Here is a 17,186-nt window from a genome sequence, read left to right as displayed (position 1 = left end):
AATTAATTAAACAATAATTAAAAACAAACAAACACAAACAAATTGCATTTTAAAATACGTAAAACTTGGCTATGTCATGATTATAAAAATACGTTAATGGGACACATTTTAATATTTATTTACAAAAGAAATATTACCCCGAAAATATTAATTTTAGAACATTTTTAATAAATTTTCGAAAGAACCCCAGAGTTATGGGAAATAGTCCCGAGTAGAAGATTTGCGGTTTTACCCGCTTAGTTACCGTTCCCATGGGAATACGTAAATCGAATATATATTTATTTATTTATTTATATTTATTTATAATGTACCATAACTGAAATATTTTAAAAATAGATTCAGCGGTTCAATCGCCCCTCGTACTACATACTTTCGTTATACTATTAATAAGAAGTAGATATTTCCTATATTTCACGCTGATAATCTAGCTTTTGCATTGAAATATTTTTTAATATAGATTAAGTGTTTTGAGCGTGAAAGAGTAACAATCAAACGGGAAAACTCACATTCGTATATATAGTAAAATAATTTAAGATGGCACATACACTCGTAACTTTGTAAGTAAATACTCGCTTAGGTTCAAAGGGGTTTCATACATTTCATTCATTCATTTCAGTACGAAGTATATTGATTCGAATGTAAGGAAGTTCGGTTTTCAGTCCAGGTTTTACCGTTGCACCATTGAATTCGTGGAGGCAATCACTAAGCCATTATGGCTGACTATTTGATTTATAGCAAGTAAATACTAGAACGACTCTACACGTAAATGGCGATACACGGACTTCTGGAGCACTTGTGCACTCCGTTTTTTCTAAAATTTTACTTAAATTAAATCAGAAATACTATTTTAGGTATTTATTAGCCACGTTTATAAGATTTCCATGTATAAACTTTTATTACTACCTTCTTCAAAAACTTATAACTAGCTGACGTCGCGCGGTTTCACCCGCATGGTTCCCGAAAATATTATAATATAACCTATAACCTTCCTCACTAAATGGGCTATCTAACACTCAAAGAATTTTCCAAATCGGACCAGTAGTTTCTGAGATTGGCGCGTTCAACCAAAACCTAAACCAAACCGTTTCAAAATATCTTCAGTGTACAGAATTTGACCTGTTACAGTTTTATTATAAGCAGTAAGTACATATAGATAAAGATACCATCATCAGCACCGTATCTTTGATGACCTGCTGTTATTTTAGAGAAGAGGCATTTTGGAGGTAAGCCCACCACGCTGCTTGGCTAAAGATCACCATCAACTGATAATGATAATGCCTGGAACCGACATTGTGATGTGCTTTTATAAGCACGAGGTGTAACATCCGATTTTCCAATTCCAGACAGCTCTTGTAATTTTTTTGGAAGAAAAGAAGTTCAATATTTAATAACCTAACCCAGGATCATAATAATATTACAGCACTTAAATAAATAGACTATTTATTAGAATAAATAGACTATTTTTATAGAAGCCTTTTTTAATATCGAATCGTCGGCAGTGCCAGTGTCCAACCGTTCAGAGTGACATTTAACATAGAGTACACTTCGGGCGTGAGAGGAATCTATTTAAACGTTTTCTTAAACTTCTATTGCATTTGCAAAGGAAAAAGCAATTCCATTTTACGGGCTCAATATGGACTCTATACATCCTATTCTGAAATTCTGTGACTTTATTAAACGTGCATTGCTCAAACGTCGATGTTGTTTGAAAACGAAAAATCTTATGGTTATTGTAAAATTTATATTATGCGCTTTGGCTTAAAGTTGTTTATTAATACGACCTCATCATAACGGTTTCTAGATCAAAGTCAAAGTCAAAGTCAAAATTCATTTATTTCAAATAGGCTTAGTTTACAAGCTCTTTCGAAACGTCAGGTAATAATATTAAACTTAAGATAATGGTGATAATAATCATTCGAAAACTTAAAATGAAAGATACGAGGGTTCCAAACGCGCCTTGGTCCGAGAAGAGCCCACAACAAACTCAAATCAAATCAAATTCGTAACTGACTTTATAGCCTTAAAAGTAACACCATTTGAATAATTTTACTTTTATTTAACGTGGGTATACAATTTTGATTTATAATTTATGTGTAAATATACTGTTAAGGAGTACCCTTATATGAAGTTTACGATGCTGATATCAAGTTCATAGATAAATGAATAGTTCATGTTCATTTGAAGGCCTCCGTGGCGCAGTGGTATGCGCGGTGGATTTACAAGACGGTGGTCCTGGGTTCGATCCCCGGCTGGGCAGATTGAGATTTTCTTAATTTGTCCAGGTCTGGCTGGTGGGAGGCTTCGGCCGTGGCTAATTACCACCTTACCGTACCGCCGCCAAACGATTTAGCGTTCCAGTACGATGCCGTGTAGAAACCGAAAGGGGTGTGGATTTTCATCCTCCTCCTAACAAGTTAGCCCGCTTCCATCTTAGACTGCATCATCACTTTACATCAGGTGATATTGTAGTCAAGGGCTAACTTGTAAAGAATAAAAATAAAAAAAATATAAAATGTAAGAACAATTTGAAATGTAAAGCAAGCCTTTTACTACAGCACTAGCAACTATTGAGGTAATAACCCACGGCTTAAGGGCTTAAGGCCCCCTTCAGCTGAACATTGAATATTTCATTATTACACGAGTTACGGGGCCGGAGTGCTCTTTTAAGACCTCACCTTTGAATCTATTTGAATATATTATTTTCAGGAAACGGTACAGAGATTGTCTTGAGGAAACCGGCTCTTGGACATTAAAATTCTGCGTAATTTTGTTTCATTTAAAAGGAGAGTTGTTATAAATACTTTTAGCTCGCCATTGAAGCTTTTCCTTAAATATCGTTATTTATAATAATATTATAAATACTAATATTATTGTAAAAAACAGCTAAAACTCACGTAGTACAATGTCAGAGTATGCCGGTATAGTTTCGAACATATACGGGGCCCTTAGTCATACGAGTTCTTGCAGCACGGCGTGAACCAAACTGCGAGCGCAAGGTGTGGTCGTAGCAGCGCGCGTTATGAGTCCTGGGCTGGGGGTAAAAAAAAAACAATATTATTAAACTAAAAAGTTCGTTTGGTTGAACGACTTAATCTCAGGAAAATACAGATTTCTATAAAAACCAGTGAAAACGTCGACTAGTCCAAGATTGGAAGTTTAACAGCGTTATGATCTTCAGAAATGAAAGAAAGAACACAGAAGAAAACTGATTTACTCAGCTGATCTAACTAGTCATACTATAGGTATCATCTCGTTGCTTTTCAGGCATCATAAGCCTGCAAAGCGCCACCACACATGATCCTGCGCCTCCCTCATCCAGCCACTTCCCACTACCTTAGTCGAAAATAGCGGGGAGGGGTCCGGGAACTGGGGGCCTTCGTGTGTTGGCGCTTCTCATCGGAAGATTTGCTCATAATGACTACGCTGGGCAGGCGAGTTGGTCATCGCAGTGCCAATTGATAGCACAGGTGTCGCTGCTGCCCGTCACCGGTCTGTAACATTTAGCTCAGTCTGGTTTTAGAATGTATATACTGCCAGTTGCCAGTTCAACAATATAGATAGTAGTAACAGACAAAATTAATTGATTGATCGATGTTGTGCGAAAATGTACGCATATTTGGAAATGTAAAAACAACATTTTTCAATGCTCGCAAATGAAACGGTCCACTCAGAATTCGTGCATAACAAGAGACATAAAATGTACCTTTTTTGTCACATTCGTTTGTATTGTACGGTCCCGGAGCGCAGCTGGGCGGGTCGGGCCCAGACCTCGGCGTGTTTACCTCGTGCGGTCGGGAGTGCCGTGTTCAAATGACATACAATTTGGGAAGTTACCTTTTTTGTTATGTCGCTAACATGGGGTGTATGGAATGAATGAATGACTGGTTGTTTTGATCCTGTCCTTGATGGAACAGACTGGAATGTTACACAAATAAGGGAAAATTGGGAAAATTAATTAATAGGTATTTTAATGTTTTATTATTGTGTATAAAGATTAACAATAGTTTACTCGTACTAAACAAGAAAAAGAGCTAAATAACTGTAGTACAAATTTTCGTAGACCTTTTTCTTCTTGACTTTGCAACAGTAACGCGCAATCTTGGGAGATGTAGGAAGATATATATTATATTATATTTATTTTGAATACATACAATAACTAAACGTGACACATGGTATTAACCGCGTATAGATCTGAATTTACCTAAATGTATATGTGCCGATCCGACTAATATCTCGTCATTATCAACCCATATTCGGCTCACTGCTGAGCTCGAGTCTCCTCTCACAATGAGAGGGGTTAGGCCAATAGTCCACCACGCTGGCCCAATGCGGATTGGCAGACTTCACACACGCAGAGAATTAAGAAAATTATCTAGTGTGCAGGTTTCCTCACGATGTTTTCCTTCACCGTTTGAGACACGTGATATATAATTTTTAAAATGCACACAACTGAAAAGTTGGAGGTGCATGCCCCGGACCGGATTCGAACCCACACCCTCCGGAATCGGAGGCATATCCACTGGGCTATCACGGCGACTAATATCTATCTTGATACTAAAGAACCAGTCTGCATTGTCAGCTAGTATCTATACTAATATTATAAAGCTGAAGAGTTTGTTTGTTTGTTTGTTTGTTTATTTGTTTGTTTGTTTGTTTGAACGCGCTTATCTCAAGAACTACTAGTTATAATATAACGTAGGAACACAATTGAAACAATACTTGTTTCTTACGTTGTTTCGCTCAATTTCTTTGTACATCGATGGTATTTAAACAGATTGATGCATAACGAACAAGAACTATTCACATTTAACGCTAAAACATCAAATTATTTCAACAACAATTAGTTAATAAACTATGCACACAAGCTACGTACATCTTCATGCAAATCGTAGCAAAACTTGGGTGGTTTACTATACATTCACGGCCTGAGTGGCGTAGTAGTATGCGCGGTTTACAAGACAGAGGTCCTGGGTTCGGTTTCCGATTGGGCGGATAGAGGTTTTCTTAGTTGGTCCAAGTATGGTTGGTGAGAGACTTCGGCCGTTGCTGGTTACCACCCTATCGGCAAAGACGTACCGTCAAGCGATTTAGCGTTCCGGTGCGATGTCGTGTAGATACCGAAAGGGGTGTGAATTTCCATCCTCCACAGCCCACTTCCATCTTAGAGTGCATCACCAATTACCATCAGGTGAGATTGTAGTCAAGGGCGAACTTGAAAATAATAAAAAAGTAAACAAAAATCAAATTGAATACTATTATACAAACAATAATTATCAGTCAAATGAATACCACACTATCAGATACACAACACAAGACTTATCGTCCTTACTATATATAAGGCATCAGACGAAAGTTATTGGAAGTCATATTTTCAGCGATTGATTCGCAGAAAGAAAAGCTATCATGAAGAAAAAAAAATCTTCAGATTTTGAGAACGCCCATTTTACAATTTTGGCAATTCTTTACGACACAGATAACGGTGATTGTTAAGTTTAAGAATGTTTTGACAAAATGTACCTACTACAAAGTAACCAGGCCACTCTAAATGAGAGTTGCTACAAATATATTTGTTTAATATGGTATCTACATACACGAAGTCGCGCGAAAAGGGAATTATTAGTGGATACAATTATTGTTATTATATTTGGTTAACGAAATCCAACGTTCAAGTTTCATGTTTTGTGGATTTTCCCTTCAAATAGATTTGTTAAATAATAGACGAAACATTCAAATAGAAAATACTAAAAATCATAATAATTAAGATAGCAATCTTAAATATTATGAATTTCATTATTTTCTATTTTAATTTTTTCTATTATTTTCTATTTGAATATTTTATTATTTTCTATTTGAATGTATAGGTAACATTCACCTAGTTAAGTGGTGATACATTGTGATAACGACCGGTATATCCAAGTCAAAAAAGAAAAAATAAATTGCCATGTTCCTATTTGACATCGTTATTTTACGTGTCCTTCGTTTTCGCTTTCCACTGTTTATTTACAATGATGTAATTTTTCACGTTCACCGAAGCATGGTCCTGTTATAACTACCTTACTTCATTTAATTTTACAGTGTTAAACTGCAGTGAAGTGCAACAGATGGTGCGCAGAAGATAGCCGAGTCAGTTGCTTCTTAGAATCTTTGTCACTTCCATATACATATGCGTCTACCGTTTCTTTTAGTCAGTGAAGTATAAAAGTTTATTATATTTGCTCCACCAAGCGTGGACACTTGGTAAATTGGATTTAGATGTTATTATATTACGAGTACTCGGTAAGAGTTTAAACGTCTTTGCGTTATTGAGTGGAACGGCTAAACGGTTTAGGCCGCGAGTATTAAGGAATGTTATTTTAAGAAATAACTGACGCTCCCCGGCTCTGTCGTAACAGCAAATTTTTGAATATTTTTCATGTACAATATAATTGAAAAATTACCAAAATTACCTAAAATGTATAATCGAATATCAATCCCTAATTATGTGAAGCAATATCGTTCTCAATTTCATAATATGTAGTTTGCTTGCTCTCTGTGCTACCGCGCTGCCACAGTATTTAAAAGAAAGACTTTGCCACAATATTTAAAACAAAGATTTACGAATGTTATAAGAAATAACATTCTAAAATTTTGAAAAACCCCAAATGTCACGAAACTATTAATTATACTCTCGATCAATCTCTTAAGTGAGCGTTTTCATCTGAGAAATCACTCGAGTATATTTGCAGACATTCGGCTATTCTTCCCTTATTTCACCGACCGATGCCTACCACCAGACCAGGCCCGCGCCAATTTAGAAAATATAAAATCCTAAACTGATCCGAGCTAGGAATGGAACCCAGGACCTCTTTGTTGGAAACCACAGCACTATCAATTGCGTCAGAGAAGTCGTCAAAATATTTTCGACACATTTCACTAACGCATTTTAAAATATATTATGTTTATAATAATTTTTTTGAACAAGTAATTTTTATAGCTGAAATATCACATCACATCACACTAACTTGACACTACCACACTAATATTTTAAAGGCGAAAGTTTGTGTGTGTGTGTGTATGTTTGTACCTAATTTAAGCTGCGGCTACTGAAGCGATTTGGCTGAAATTTGGAATGGATATAGCTTTTACTCTGGATTAACACATAGGATACTTTCATCCCGGAAAAGTTTATGGTTTCCGCTGGATTCGTGAAAAACTGGATTCCACGCAGACAAAGTAGCGGGCGTCCGCTAGTATTTAGATATAATTTAAGTGTGGGTTCTGATTAAATTGAAATGTGAAAGAAGGACATGTTGCAATTGCATACACACATACAAACACTCACACTCGCACATAAACACACTCATCTGTACATTCAAAGGAAAGAATCTTTCGATCTCGCATCTAATCCAACTCCGCATCTATCTAAGGAAATTGAAATACGATATACAGGGTGATTTTACAGAAAGGGTCATATTAAATATGCACGATGTGTGCTCTAGCTTAGCGGTGTATTTGTCCATATGGAGTTTGTATCAAGGTTCAACTCTCGTTGTTTTATTTTTATAAATTTATTAATGTTAGCAAATCATATGGTGATAATGCATCTAAGATGGTAGGGCATTAACGTGAAATTTTGAGTGGTAATTAATTAAATATGACTAAAGGTATTTGAGACAGCTGTGCTATATTTTATTGCAATGAGTTAAATTGCCATAATTTTCTTTTAAATTTCACCACAATTTTGTTACAATTCATCTATAAAAAGTGCAATGCAAAATTATTAAAAAGTGGATTGCGAGGGGTTGGAATCCAAAAACTCTTGGATTTTCCTATCTTAAAGCTTACAATTGTTAAGGCCTGTCCTTAAAATTCACCCTATATAAGTTGTTCGCTGAATAGCCTCTACGCCCACCTGCAGCGCAATCTCGACCTGGAAATGTTGCAGTTTTGCGATATTGAATCTTGTATTTTATTTATCTTCAAAAACGTATAACTATTATATTCCAAACTTTTTAATGGCAGCTTTTTGACAATGGCAGCGAGGAGTTCTGATCTGATGCTTCTAAAGTTAAGTATCTTCTTCTGATATGTATTGGTATTCTTCAGAAAGTGTCCGTTTATGGCAGGCGTCCACAGATCTGCATCGTACGGATCAAACGCATTGTATTAAACGAATTAGTATTCTTTGTATAGAAACTCATATAAATGCATCCACATACATCCACATTCTCAAACGATCAAGGCTTACTATATTTAAAACTCTTTTACATGGCACAACAATACATGCACAGATTTTGTTTGTGTGGTGTATATGAATGAACGCAAAGTATGACTGAAAGACTGAATGATGTGTGAGGTGGAGAGTTTTTGCTGTAAAGATATTACATTATTACAGTGTGTGTATAAGATTACAGGCAAAAGTATTTTACGTATACTTTCTACTATCTCTTTTTTTCTCACCTATATTCATTTTAGGTACTTGAGTCTGAAAATGTAATAATTCAGTAGGTACATACGCGTTCTAAAATGCCTACAAAAGAGTTGTTTTCTATCGCGAGTCGAGTAAATAGCTAGAATGTCGCAGCAAAATATTCATGGCTCGAATATTCAGTGTACAAGCCACTTCTTTAAGCCCGTTTAAGCCTTTAAGCCGCGGTTTATTACTCCAGTAACGCTGGTAGCGCTAAGAAGGTCGCATTTTAAAGTTCAATCCCTGAACTTTGACTTGTAAATTGTTTATATTTCATGGCAGCTGCTTTACAAATATTTACGTTTAAAGTGTATTGCAGCTCGATTGAATCGATTTTGATGGGTTTCTTTGTTTACTTATAAGTAAGGCATTTTACCAAGAGTCAAACAAAGCTTTTTGGAAAGCTTAGGGTAGCACCCTAATTCACCACCATTAAAACAGCGTGGTAGGCTCAAGTCTGGTCTGGTACCAGACATCGGCCGTACCTACTACGCTAGCATACCATGTTACCGGCAAAGACGTACCGTTAAGCGTTTTAGCGTTCCGGTACGATGTTTCGTAACCGTCACAGGTATGAATAGAATAAACTTGTACTTTTTCCAAGTAAGCACGCTTCCATCTTAGACTTTGTCACTTGATATCAGGTGAGATCGCAGGCAAGGGTTAACTTGTCATTAAAAACAAAAAGCTCCATCAAAGCATTTATCATCGCCAGAGCTCGCCTCAGACATTGCGTGTGTAAATAATTGTACGAGTCTCGCCGTTCGGTTTTCATGGCGACTCTCTCTCGTAAAAACGGTACAGTGATTTGTTCGTAACTCGCAGCCACGCTTGTGATTCTCACCCGAGCACTGTTTACGAAGCGCAGGTACAATATCTCACTTCTGACTTTGCAGAGTTATGTGTGTTTCAGGCAATTAAATATCGGTTCTAACAGTTACACAAAACATCGTAAGGAAACCTGCTTGTCAGTTAAATCTCCACAATATCCTTAACGTGAAGCTTTTTTTATATGAAAATAGTTGACGCCACACGTGTAGTTCCCGTTCTCGTATAGGAATACGGGGATAATATATAGTCTATAGCCTTCCTCGATAAATGGGCTATCTAACACTGAAAGAATTTTACAAATCGAAACTGTAGTTCCTGAGATTAGCGCGATCAAACAAACAAACAAACTCTTCAGCTTTATAATATTAGTTAGTATAGATAGGCTCTCACCTGACGGTAAGTGTAGATGTGGTCAAGGTAGAACGCGCTTGCCTAGAAGATGCCAGTCTTACTCTTCTTACATTTGTTTTCTGTGCTCTTGTCTTGCCAAGGTTGTAAGAATTAGGAAACACAAAGGAGAGTCATGCGTGTAAGAAATGAAGAAGCAAAATGCTTTGTACGAGTGGACCATGGCCTTCCTCTTATGAATTATATGAATGTTCTCTTAAAATAACCAAAAATAAACTGAGGTGATGATACGTTGAAAATATAAATTTAAATGTAATACAATACAATACGAGTATATCTAAGAAGCCAGGGGCAATTTTCAGAAATATTATTATATTACGAGTAAATGCTTAGTTTTCTTTGAAAAGGTCTCTGGTTTAAGATTACCAGATGTCATTGACATCGACGAGCGAATTTTTACGGAGATAAATAAGTTTACACTTTACTGTAAGGTTGACCACACATTGGGTTATTTTATCGATTATAAACAGAATAGTTATTTTTATAACGATCAAGGGTCACGGTCCTGTAGCCAATTGGCACGTCGACTCTCTTTCTACAGACTCTAACGCTTCGAAAACTAAAAAAATATAGTTATGGGAATGACAGATCCGATTGATAAGATGGTCGTGAGACCTGTCGATAGCATTTGTCATTCCCATTTTTTTTGAATTTCCGAAGCGTTGGCGATTGTAGAAAGAGAATCGACGTGCCATATGCTACAGCCCCAGGATCTGAATGAGGAAAGTGGTCTTTTGACTTCGAGGCAAAAGACGCACGTGTCGGGAACAAAAAATACATTATAACAAATATTTTTGAATCAATATCAATGTATTATAATAATCAAATAACAATAATCAATAGAAGCTCACGTTACTTTGCGAAAGCTCATTATTAGTAATACTAAGCCAATTAAAGCTTACAAGTTACGAGGTATTATCACAGGGGACGTTATCTACCTTTCTAATAATAATACAGCATAGGTTAATATTATTAATAACCGGTAAATGGCACAAGCATATGCTTCTCTGATTGAGAGTTACATAATATTTGTTTCTTTGGCCGTAGGGACTCTCGGGCCATGGAGTCGCAGTGCCAAAAATTCCTTCGAATGAAAAATCCTTCCTGGCTTATTTTTTGCGCAAAAGATCAGCCTGGCAGACCAGGGCGGAAATGCAGCCAGTATATTTGTCACCATTCTACGTTGGCATGATTCGTATAGTTATTAGGACATGTTAGCTTAAGTTCCTTATTGTATTCTTTCTCAATTAAAAAGAAAACATTTATATAAAACCCTAAATTGACCCGAGCCGAGAATCGAACCCAGTCTCTTTTGAAAACCGCACCGTCCATGAGGTCGACCAAATCTATGAGAATTTATTTCAAGCGACTCTCAGTTTATATTAAGCTAATGTGCGACAACCTTTCGCTTTTAATAAAGAAACTCATTTAAATTTTGTCAAAAACAAATGAATGAATAAAAAAACTGGTTAGAGGGCGAATTCTTTATGATTCCTTTTAAAAGTAAAAGTGGGTATAAAAAATCCAATTACTTTGAACAGCTAGTCAAGTACTTAGTCTTTGATGGAATCTTTTTAAGGTGTAAGATAATAATTTTCAAGTTAATAGCTTTATCCTCTTATAGCAAACTTTCTGGCTGCATAAACAAGTGGTCTAGGCGCTTGTAAAAGCCAGATCTTCGACAATTTATACAGGGTGTCCCGTAAATATTACGACATACTTTACAGGGTGATAGCTGACATCAAGGTCCATTTTTGTATTTTGTACAAAAACCAATATAACAAAACAAAACAAAAAATTTCGACAAGCATTTATTGCGTTATTTAAGTAGGTGTTGATGTCTTCTATAACCCTGTAAAGTATGCCGTAATATTAACGGGACATCCTGTATAAGCTGATAGTTCGTCGACTAAGATTCTCATCATAGTTGGTATGCAACTGTAGAGCTTAAGCCACAGAACATAAAGAGTGTGGTTTGGTGGTGGTTTAAACCGTATATTTGGCTGTGTAATTGTATACTAAATTTCAGAGTATGGACTATTTTAGATTAGGTTAACGAAGGTTAAACAAACAAAGGCTAGGCTGGTTTAAAAAGGGCAACAGCATTGAACAGTCAAAGACTGCCTCATCTGGCCTCGGCAGAAATCTCCTATAGAAACACGTATATAAAGACATTGTTGAACATGTTTTTTGGACAACATTATCACCATCGCCAACTCTTATGGGAGCAGAGTGGTGGGCCCCTTTACTACGGTGGAAGGAACCTAGCATTCTTTAAATAGGTTGATATTAATGGTGACAATTCCACACTAGTAGAAAATGTAATGTGTTGCATGCTAAGTTTAAAAATTCCAATAAATATTGTCGATAAAGTTTTATATAAGTAAGTTAATGTTAAAGCTTAAATTAATTTCAAAGATAAAGATCGATTATTTGCAGTGGCGGAGAATGGGAAATTTAGATTGCTTTTGTTTGAAATTTAAAGTTTGCAGAATAATTTGTTGTTCGTGCATATGCGCATCCCGACTAAAGTTTCAGACTTGTAATACACTTGAAATGAAAAACCAACTTCAATAAACTTTACGACATTTATTAGGACTTGAAATCTTCACTGATTTATTTTAATAATGGCACTTTATTATATTAAAATACAAAAAAACCTATACCAAATTAATTAAATAATATACACTTTAATTCTGTATTCTAACATAACAGTAGAACAAGATTAGAAACGGGTGAACAAAGCATGAAGATAGTTACTTACAAATTGTGGTCTAATCGCTGAGTAGCGAATTTTTTCGAGGCAACCTTAGTTTTAGGAAAAAAATAATTGTAGTGAGCTGTGTTTTTTCTGATTGTGTATTATATAATTGTGTATTATATAAGAAGTGTATTGTCTTTTATTTAATAAAAAATTGGGATTTTACAGGAAAGTCGATCGAAATACGAGGAGCACAGAATGACTGCCAAAGTCTAGTCCTAGAGGGACTGTTAGGGTTAATGTTTATGTCTATGATAAATTCCCTTGATGATAAACGAGAATACACGAGATTTTTATTTATCTACTTCGTCCGCGTAATATTCAGTTTATCACAAACCCCACTAGAACTTTCGATTCGATTTTGGATTTTTCGAGGCTAAAAAGTGGACTATATATTGATCGATAACCTCCTGTATCTTCAGTGAAAGTCCCATTAAAATCGGTTAAGCCCTTCCAGAGATTGAAACTGGCACTGACTGACTTGAGAATAAAAATTTTAATAAAAAAAATACAACAGACTTCAAAACCTAAAAACGTACCCACTAAACTAAAAAGCGAAAAATAACATCATAATATGTTCTACCTGCTGATCAGTATGAAAGCGGTGCTAAGCCGGTGATGTATTAATTCAAGCCATGTGAGAATATCTTATAGATTTAGATTTTGCAGACAGCACCGCCTTCATACTGATCAGCAGGTAGAACATATTATGATGTTATTTTTCGCTTTTTAGTTTAGTGGGTACGTTTTTAGGTTTTGAAGTCGGTTGTATTTTTTTTATTAAAATTTTTATTATTTTTCCATTTTTAGTGTAAAATTTTATCTCAAACGAATACATCAGACGCCTAATGACAGTCACAACCCATCTTGGTACAAAATTCTCAGCAATACAAATTAATCAAGCCCAAGCACAAGGTAGCTACCGTAAACCGTTAAGGGGTTCCCTTAATTGACCTTGGTCTTCATCATCAGATCCCTAATAACAGACACAACTCATCTAGGTAGAAAGTTCTCAGCAATACGAATTAATCAAAGCCAAACACAAGGTAGTTATTGTAAACTGTTAAGGAGTTCCCTTAATTGTCCTTGGTCTTCAATACCAAACCCCTAAATGACAGTCACAACCTAGCTATGTGGAAAGTTCTCATTAATACAAATAAATCAAGCCCAAACACAAGGCAACTGCTGTAAATCGCCGAGGAGTTCCCTCGTCTGTTTTATGGCTCCATCATCAGATCGATTTTAGACCTTCATGAAATTGTAGTGCTTAAAAGTACTAAATGGAAAAATTTACGAACACACTAGACACCCATATAATTTTTGAAAGTTCCCCTCAATTTCTCCAGGATCCCATCATCAGATCTTGACATGATGGCAATGGGACCAAATGGGGACTATACCGTTTCAAACAAAAAAAGAATTTTTGAAATCGGTCCACGCGTCTATGAGTAATCGGTGTACATACATAAAAAAAAAAAAAAATACCGACCGAATTGAGAACCTCCTCCTTTTTGAAGTCGGTTAAAAACACAGTATTATTTACTAGCCGACGCTCCGCGGTTTCACCCGCATAGCTCCTAAGAAGTCACAAATAACATGCCATTGTAGTGGTAAAAAAAAAACATTCAAAATCAGCTACCCCTACAACACCACAAATAGTACCTTTTTATAATATTAGTATTTATTATTTGTATGTAATGTATAAGCAGCAGGTGACGTTGATTTCAAGAGTATCTCTAATATAGAACTCACAATACCAGTGTAGATGTATCACATAGCATCGTAGCTTCGGCTCCACAGTTGAGGGATAGTAAAGCGGCGTCGAATTAATTTCACTAAGGAGATTACAGCGCCGAGGAAATTGACGTCCTCTGTGGCGCAGCCTGCTCTAAACGTTTGTCTGTACATCACATGTAGCACTAGTCCGGACAGATTACTATCTCCTTTCAATGTATTACTTTGCTGTAGGAATATCTTAACAATCTACTATAACGAAAGGAGAAAATCTAAAAAGAACTCGCCTCAGTAAGTCTTTTAAACTAAACAATTTTTTTTTTGTTTTTTTTTTTTGTTCGATTATTCGCGAAGTTGTGCTTCTTTGTATTTTTTAACTATGAGTAGACATAATCCATTTTATTTATAAGATCATAACACAATAATTTGGATTTTAATTCAAGTTAAAGTTTGTATCTGACCTCTATGCCTAAAAAACTGTTGAATCTTTAATTATAATTTTCCAATTGTTATTACAATCATTTTAAAATAATTAATCGACGATTCAAAATAAACTTTCAGTGCTTTTGTTAAGTAAAATTTATTTAAACATGAATTTGAATTTAAAAATGTAAAGGTTAGACTACTGAACGTGCAAATCTACTTTTTTGAAACGTCAGCAAGCAGTACTTCAAACATTTACATAAGAGCGTCAACTTACAAGCCTTATTCACGTCCAGAGGAAATTTACTTACAGCATTTAGAATTTAAATAGCACTTTCGGAGTCCGGCGTCTCCTTGCCATTCACGTGCACTTTCTTATTTATATGCACTGAATAAGCTCGGCTACATTCATGAATGTTGAACGCGGCACTTGTTAAGTACAATTATTGTATTTTACATGACTAGAAACATACTAGAACCTTTAATCGTAACGTTCCACCGTGTTTACCGTTTTACTTAATAGCGATTCGCTTGTAAACGGGTCGAAGAACACACAAAGGTGATGTACTTTTTCTTAATTAATAACAACATAAAAACAATGGCCGACTTTCGTGGTCTTCTTATACTTATCTTAAATGCATTAGCAAAACTGAATCCCTATATTTTGCACACAAAACTCTAGCGCTTGTACTAATTTAAACTTGGATTAGTACTTGAAGATATGAAAAGTGAACTTTAAGTCCTTCACTTACGAGTATATATGTGTTTTATTGTAAGTAAAAAGTAAAACCAGAACAAGTAACTTGTAGGTATTTCACACATATATTGACCTTAGTGGTTTTATTATTGTCCGTTGAGGAGTGACGTGGCGTCTTTTTAATGTGCATGCAACATTTCAAATGCATGTTTCTACATTGAAACGTTAAGGAGTGTGTAAATGTTTGAATTATTTCAACTCCGTGCCTGTAACTGCAGTAACTCAGGTGTTAAGGCTTTTAATTTAAAATGTAATTTCTTTACATTTTTATTAAAAATTTTAAAACCGACTGATGGAACAAACTGTGTTTTTCACCATTTATATTATAGGATATAGGATATTATAGGAATAGGATAACATACTCGTAGATTTTCGATTGTTATTCAGATAATTGTTATTTATCCCACTAGTGAATAATGGATTTATTTTGCTATGTAGTAATAAAAAGTAAGTGAAGGAAAAACATCGCGAGGAAACCTGCATACCAGAGAATTTTCTTAATTCTCTGCGTGTGTGAAGTCTGCCAATCCGCTTTGGGCCAGCGTGGTGGACTATTGGCCTAACCCCTCTCATTCTGAGAGGAGACTCGAGCTCAGCAGTGAGCCGAATATGGGTTGACAATGATTATGATGATGATGATGATGATGATGATGATGATGATCTTTGAAGTCGGTAAATTTTTTTGTTAAATAGATTTTATAAAGGGATACTTTTTTCTACTAATATTATAAACGCGAAAGTTTGTTTTGATGTTTGTTACTCTGTGACGCCGCAACTACTGCACCGATTTGGCTGAAATTTGGAATGGAAATAGATTTTGTTCTAAATCAACACATAGGCTACCTACTTTTCAATTCATAAAAATCCATTGTTCCCGAGGGATTTGTGAAAAACTAAATTCCACTATATAAATTCCGTATTCCGGCGTGACATAAATTGCAAGTATTTTTTGAAGTAGAAAGTTGTCGAGTATTGCAAAACTCCATCAGACTACGAAGTAGGTCGCCGCTAACTTCTGGAGTCAAACTTCTGCTTCGAACTATCGCCACGTTGAAGACATAAGGTAATTAACGTAGCTTATAATTATTATGAATACTGTTTATACTATATCATCGAAGATGACTTTATAGTTAATCTCATGAGGGGGCTCCACAGGTGTTCAATGACGTATTATAAATGTAGGTAAGACTTTTCTTTACAAGTTGACTACGATCTCACCTGAGCGTAAGTGTTGATGCAATCTAAGATGGAAACGGACTTACTTGGGAGGATGAAGACCTGGACCAATTAAGAAAACCTCAATCGGCTCAGCCGGAGATCGAACCCAGGACCTCCGTCTTGTATGTCCACTGCGCATACCACTGCGTCACGGAGGCCTCAAACTTGGAAACACATTATTGTGTTTGGTATATAGAATATGAATATTCTTAGTTTAACTTTATGAAAAATAGAAATTTATCGCATTCAAAACAGATTATTATAAAAAAGAATTACAGCAAAAATATCTAAACATGCAAAAGCGTCCTTACTACTGAAAATATTATTATCCTTACTTAAAGAAACTAATAAAAAGTAAGTAATGGTATACAAACTACAACGTATTGGATGTTTGATTAGTCTAAATGTTTAGGCAATAGGGAAACTTTCTTATTCTATCACAAATAGTGAAACGATATGCTTCATAATGCGTTTCCATTTTTCTATCAACCTTAAAAAAATATTTGATTGCATAACTAAAAAGTTAAAAAGTTAGCTTGATATGAACATTGAACATGTTATATGGAGGAATGAAAATAATATTACCAAAATATGTTGAAAATGTT

The sequence above is a fragment of the Bicyclus anynana genome, chromosome 9 (assembly GCF_947172395.1).
Source record: "Bicyclus anynana chromosome 9, ilBicAnyn1.1, whole genome shotgun sequence".
In the NCBI taxonomy this organism is placed as follows: domain Eukaryota; kingdom Metazoa; phylum Arthropoda; class Insecta; order Lepidoptera; family Nymphalidae; genus Bicyclus; species Bicyclus anynana.
This window is presented reverse-complemented; position numbering follows the sequence as displayed.